At 41.2% G+C, this 6,000-nt stretch overlaps 1 protein-coding gene across 1 annotated transcript in view; it reads right to left on the minus strand.

Annotated features, from left to right (window-relative positions):
* Positions 1 to 5,764, minus strand: part of TRIM72 (tripartite motif containing 72) — a 29,832-nt gene extending 24,068 nt beyond the window's left edge. The window contains exon 1 of the mRNA XM_033946416.1: positions 5,627 to 5,764. The gene's annotated coding sequence lies outside the window, so the exon portion shown is untranslated. The remainder of the gene's footprint in view (positions 1 to 5,626) is intronic.
* Positions 5,765 to 6,000: the final 236 nt, after the last annotated feature.

Consider the following 6,000-nt stretch of genomic DNA (forward strand, 5'->3'; position numbering starts at 1 on the left):
TGACCTGAGGGCCACCGTGTGAACAGACTGCTGGGCAGGATGGACCACTGGTCTGACCCAGCAGCGGCAATTCTTATGTTCTTATGAGACTTAATATGAGTGAAGGCTCCTATGCTCTGGGCTGCTGGAACTACATTGAATAGCAACTAGTTAGGGAGCTTGCTGGAGAATATAGGCAGGATCAAGGGAAATAAAAACCAGAAAAAAGCTAAAAAGATTTAGGGAGGAGCAGGAAGAGACCTATTAAACTCTCTATCCCTTAAGACAAAAACATCAAATTATGCTTGTGCAGAAGGAGAACAAAATGTGCAGTGAGAGTACGGTGATGGAAAGAGGACAAGGAGGAATAAGGAAGGAAAAGAGAGAGGGGGAAAATGAAAAATATTGAGGGAAAAGTTTTGGTGTAGATGATGGGCTGAAGGAAGAGGACTGATTGGAGAAAAGTGCTATGAAGGGACTAAATAGAAGGAAGGAGAGAGTATGATGCTGACAAGCTATGAGGGAGAGAAGAGAGTGGCAGGACCCTAGTTTTTGATTTGTCCACATTACCTGTCCTGCTTTTGACATTTAGATACCAGCTGGTCATTCACTACCAGATGTATTTTGTTTTTCCTTTTCTGGGTGAGGAGAAATTTGTTGTAAGTTATGAATTCAGCATCCCCAATCATTTTCAAAAGTTGGATACTGTGAACTCAACCCCAACAACTAGTGCACTTCCTGTTTTTCTGATATAGGAGGTCAGCTACTGATATAGTTAGTGCCATGGGAGTCCATTGAATAAGTGTGCAGAGTGCAATAATAGCATTAGCACACTAACCATTAGTAAATGACCCCAGCAAAGGAATAGAGATCTGATTCTTGCAGTTTTACCTAAAAGTTCAGTGGTTTATAAATATACTTTTTGAGACTGCTTTAAATCTTACTGCTCAGCCTAATACCTTTTATAAGATTAGAAAAGGTTCATTGCTGTAAATTTGACTAAATTCTGTTAGTCTATAGTGTTCTGCTTCAGCTGGTAGAATAATTCAAATGATTAAAGAAATGTTAATTTCTCCTGCTTAGGTAGTTACTAAAGCGCATATGTGTATGTGTTAAATAGCAAAAGGGTGTTTTATTTTCTGTTAATGTATGTTTTGGCAGCTTAACAAAAGTAAGATAATAATGATATGCAAAGCCTGAAAATGCAGCAAAACATCTCATTGTGCAAATTACATAATACAACCTGCATACTACCACTTGGAGTTAAACTTATTTGGTACTATTACAAACCTACCACTAAAGCTGGGGAGGTCCCATTTTGAGGATGCCAACTGATGGGGCAGGAGCAACTAGGAATCACTTCTGCTCAGCCACTAGCCTTCATGGAACCTCCAGAAGGTGGGAGGGGGAAGATTGATTGTTGGGAGGCTGTTGGGTAAAGAGGGCTCAGTATTTGATGGTGAGGAGGATTGGAGGGGTAGGGGGAAAGAGGGCTTTTGGGAGGGTAAGGGGTTCATATTTGATGGTGGTGGGGGATCAGGGGCAGAAGGGCTATCTTTTAGGTAGGGATTTTGTATTTGATGAGGCTATGTTGGAAATCGGGGAGGGGATCAGGGAATAGGTTAACTTTATCCCACTACTGGCCCCTTAAAGAGATAGCGAGCCCTGTGTTCCTGGCTGCAATAATGCAAATTCATTTGTACCATTGGAACCACTAACCTGTGGTACCTGCATTATTTTACTGCAGATTATTAACTATAACTATACCCTTAATTTCACCACCTGTTGTATAGATTTTTAGAAGGCTTAGCATAGCAGTAGTTCTTATATTCCACGTATACCCCAAAGAAGGTCAAACTAGATCACAATGATTAAGAGACTGGTCAGACCAACCAGGAGACTAACGTTTAGTAGGCAGACATTTTGCTCAGTTTCTCACTAAAATTCTTCCTTTTAAGCCAATGTTTAAATCCTAAAATTGGTCTTCCCTGTTCATGGCATTCTATAGCAATCATATTTCTGAAACCTTTTTTGTCTTGATGCTCTCCCATGATCAAATTGTAAGCTCCACAGAGTAAGTACTCTTTCTTCTATGTATGTATCTCTACAGAGCTGTGCATGATTTTTTGTGCTATATAAATATGAACAGCAGTCATAGTGTAAAAGGGAGGGGGAGGGGGGTCCAAAATATGAAAAACTACTTTCTGGTCAGGATGTGATCATGCATGCTTTAGGAACCCACTCTCTCCCTCTGCTATGTCTCTAATCAATCACAGGCAAGTGGAATGGGGTGAGCCACTGTGGTAACCAGGGAGCAGGGAATGGAGCTAGAGATTGGTTTGTTTTGCCCCTCTAATCAAAAAGGTGGTCTAGCACTCCTGTTTTAAATTTAAGAGTGACCTCCCTTTGTCTTAATCTAATCAAATCCATTGCCCTAACTCATGGAAACAGTCTGATAGGCTGTACTTGGTTCAGTCTAGGTCAGATCCTAGAGAGTTCCCCAGATACAAAGATGTGTAAGCAATTGGAAAGATAGTCGCAAATCCAGGAGCACCCTCTGTTTGCTGAAGGTGGTGGAGATGAAAATGTATCTGAATTCAAGAAAGTTTGGAACAAGTACATTAGATCACTGTTCTTCATCTACCGGTCTGTAGAAATTTCCTGCCAGTCCACAAGGCCAGCACGTGCATCAGGCCTAAAACAGTGTTCTTCAACCGCCGGTCCACGGTGCGATCGATGCAGCGTTATCTTCGAGCCAGCTCCCTCTTCCTCACTGATTCAGTGCACAAAGCCATGGGCAGTGGCTCCTACATGCGTCCTGTGCCTGAACCGGAAGCGTCTCTGACGTTGCAGCTTTGTGCACTGCATCAGTGAGGAAGAGGGAGCTGGCCTTAAGATAATACCGGGGGCACCATAAAATGGCCAGGTGGGAGCAGGCCAAAAAGGTAAGGCATAGCATGGAGGGAGGGAGACAACAAAGGTAGGGGGGAATGATTTTATTTTTGAATTTAGTAAGTGAATTATGTCAATTATGAGAATTTACATCTGCTGTCAGTGTGCTTTGTGTAGTTTAATTTTGTGGTTAACCATTATGTGTTGTTAATAAGATTATATTGTGCATCTGTGAAAAATGAATGGAAAAAATAGTGTTACAATTAGGACTATGGGGACAGGGTCTGGGGTGGAGATTGGGTAGAGATGGGCAGGGTCTGGCCCACGGACCGATGCCGGTCCACAGAATAATTCTTTTATTTCTGCTGGTCCATAGGTGTAAAAAGGTTGAAAAACACTGCATTAGATCTCTGAGGAAGAGGAAGGGATAGTAGATGGCATGGATAGGCAGACTAGATAGCAATATGGTCTTTATCTACCTTTATTTTTCAATAACAGTAGTCTCAGTTAACCGGCACCCATTGGGTTTTTTTGGCTGGTTGCTTGAGTTCTGTATTTGCTTCATCCTTCCAGCAGCACCCTCATGTCAAAACTGTAAGTAGAAAACATCTGGGTACCGCCATGCGTGATGAGGGAAGCAGCCCTAAAGTCATGGCAAAGCAGAAGTCCACTTTTGGTTCTATGCATGTGGGATGGGCATTTAAAAAGAAGTCTTGTCTGTCCTATGAAAAAGGATTTCCCCTGAGGCCTTGAAGGTTTAATTCAGAACCCTCAACAAGATGCCAGAACCTTAAAACTAGGAGATCACTATTGAATAAGAAGCAATGAATCTACACAGACTGTTTTCTTTTTGTTGAAAAATACCTGCACTGTTCTTGTACCTCAGCAATAAATGGAAATTATGAGGACCACCAGCCTAGTGTGTGAAGTTCTTTTTTTGTAGCTTACTCCATCAAGGGTTCATTTTAACATCTAATAAAACCTCTTAAGTGGGGCAAATGCAGAGTTGGCCCAGCCATTAGGCAAGAGTAGGTGGTTACCTAGGGTAGCAAGTCAAAGCAAAGCAGCCCCCCTCAACTCCCCCCTTCCCCAAAGTTTAAAGCATGATGTCTGGGAAAGGGGGGGAGCAGACTAGGCCTAAGGAGATAAAACTGAAGGTTTGCTTAGTGGGCCCAATACTCTTGCACCAGTCCTGGAATCAGCCCCTTCCCTCCCTTTGATCAAGATTAGAGGTGGCCACATACAGTATGATCTTTTCACAATAGTTACATGAAAATCATGATGGCAGATTTTGTCAAATCATATTCTTTGCTGTTTTGCTTCTAGGCTAGAAATGTCCCACATACTCTTCCCCTTTTTTCCTTTCTAGTTCTGGATTCCATCCCCACCCTAGAATGACAGAGGGGACATGGAGATTCTGCTACTCAGACAGACAGGGTCAATGGCATTCAGAGCTGCACTTTTAAAAAGGAGATAGATAGCTATAATTAGACACTACTCCATTTTGGTCACAGTTGCCAACATTTTTCTGGCTTTCAGAGCAGCTGAGCATAACTGTGGCCTATGCAGTATTGCTAGTAGCCTGCAGAGAAATGACACCTGCAAATCTGACCCAATTCCATTATTCCCAGCAGTGAGTAAGAACTATCATGCCTAAAGACTGGGATTCTTCTGATCACATTGCTCCCACCATCTCTCTCCCTATGACCTTTAACAAGGTCACTTAAAATCACACTACCAGCAAAATGTTTTCATACAATTCAGATCAAGCGTATGCTAATCAAACATGCCACAGAGCTGCCCTGGACATAAGGAACTACCCAGTTATGTAGGTAGATAGCTACTAAAGTTACTTTTGTAACTACTTGTGTATCAAATATAATTTTTAGATCATTTCTGTGATTCTTCTGCTGTTTGCTCTAACACTGGTGACATAAGACACATTGTTCTCTTTTGAAAGCTGTTCGTAAACCTCAGTCCAACCTGTAGAACCGAACTGAATGTCCAATGCAGAGCTTATCTCCTGTGTGTTTTTTTTTCTCTCAGAATTGCTGTTAAAAAGTGTTTCCAGGACAGAGCCATATTGAAACAGATTAGAGTAGCTAAAAACCTAGTTAGTAGGAATGTGCACTGGGCAGAAACTTTTTGGTCATCTTCTAATGTGTTTGTTTTAATGAAAAAAATCTAACTTTTTAATATAAGCTAATTGAAGCATGATAATTGTAGGTTAGTGTCATTAAATTTATTTAACACGCACTACATTTTTTTGAGATGCACTAACAAACTGAACGCATGCTAATAATTGCTAGTTCTTTGCTATCTGACTTACTAGTAACCAGCCAACTAACGGTTACAGCCAGTTATTTTACTGTCTAAGATACTAGAACTAGCAACTAGTTATCATACTGTTTATTTTGCTAGTAAATGTAGCTAGGTACTTTTCCCTGATAGTAACTAGTAATTTTAACTATATAGATTTCTTGTTCATCAACCAATAATGAAAAAATATTACATTTGTGCAGTTGATAGTACTAGTTACTGCAACTACCAGAGTTACTAATAATAACCAGTTCTGAATCTTAGCCTTCCAAAGACCTCTTTATTTCAGCTATACTGAACCTGCTCTGTGGGATCTGGAAAGTGAAAAAAAAAGTTAGCATATGTGCGTACTGTTCATATCTCAAAACTCTCCCCCATGTTGGAAAAGTCAGAATAGATGCCAAGAAATAATGGGAATTAGAAAGAAAGAAGTTACCTGTTTCTTAAAAGATGCTGGTTCAACTTCTGAGATGAGAGGTCAGTTGCTGAGAAGTTTTTGGGGACTGAGAGTCTGTAATAGGGTCTGAAGGGCACACACAGAGACTAAATCCTCACTCCCTGGATCTTGTCTTCCCACTCCCCACCCACCGCTTCCCAGTGAGTTTATTTTTGGCATGCTGAGCCGTTCTGGGAAGGCAACAAGTAGGTCTCAGATTTTTATTTTTTTTTTCCCCCCTGTGGCAAAGAGAAGTGAACAAAAACCTGTGCTAGATGCCAGGCAGCTGCTAAGGAGTTCAGTTTGGTTGTGGGGGAAGTGGCATTCTACCTAAGGAGCATGAACAACCCAATGACTCATTAACTCCTTGCCCT

The sequence above is a fragment of the Geotrypetes seraphini genome, chromosome 5 (genome assembly GCF_902459505.1).
Source record: "Geotrypetes seraphini chromosome 5, aGeoSer1.1, whole genome shotgun sequence".
In the NCBI taxonomy this organism is placed as follows: Eukaryota; Metazoa; Chordata; class Amphibia; order Gymnophiona; family Dermophiidae; genus Geotrypetes; species Geotrypetes seraphini.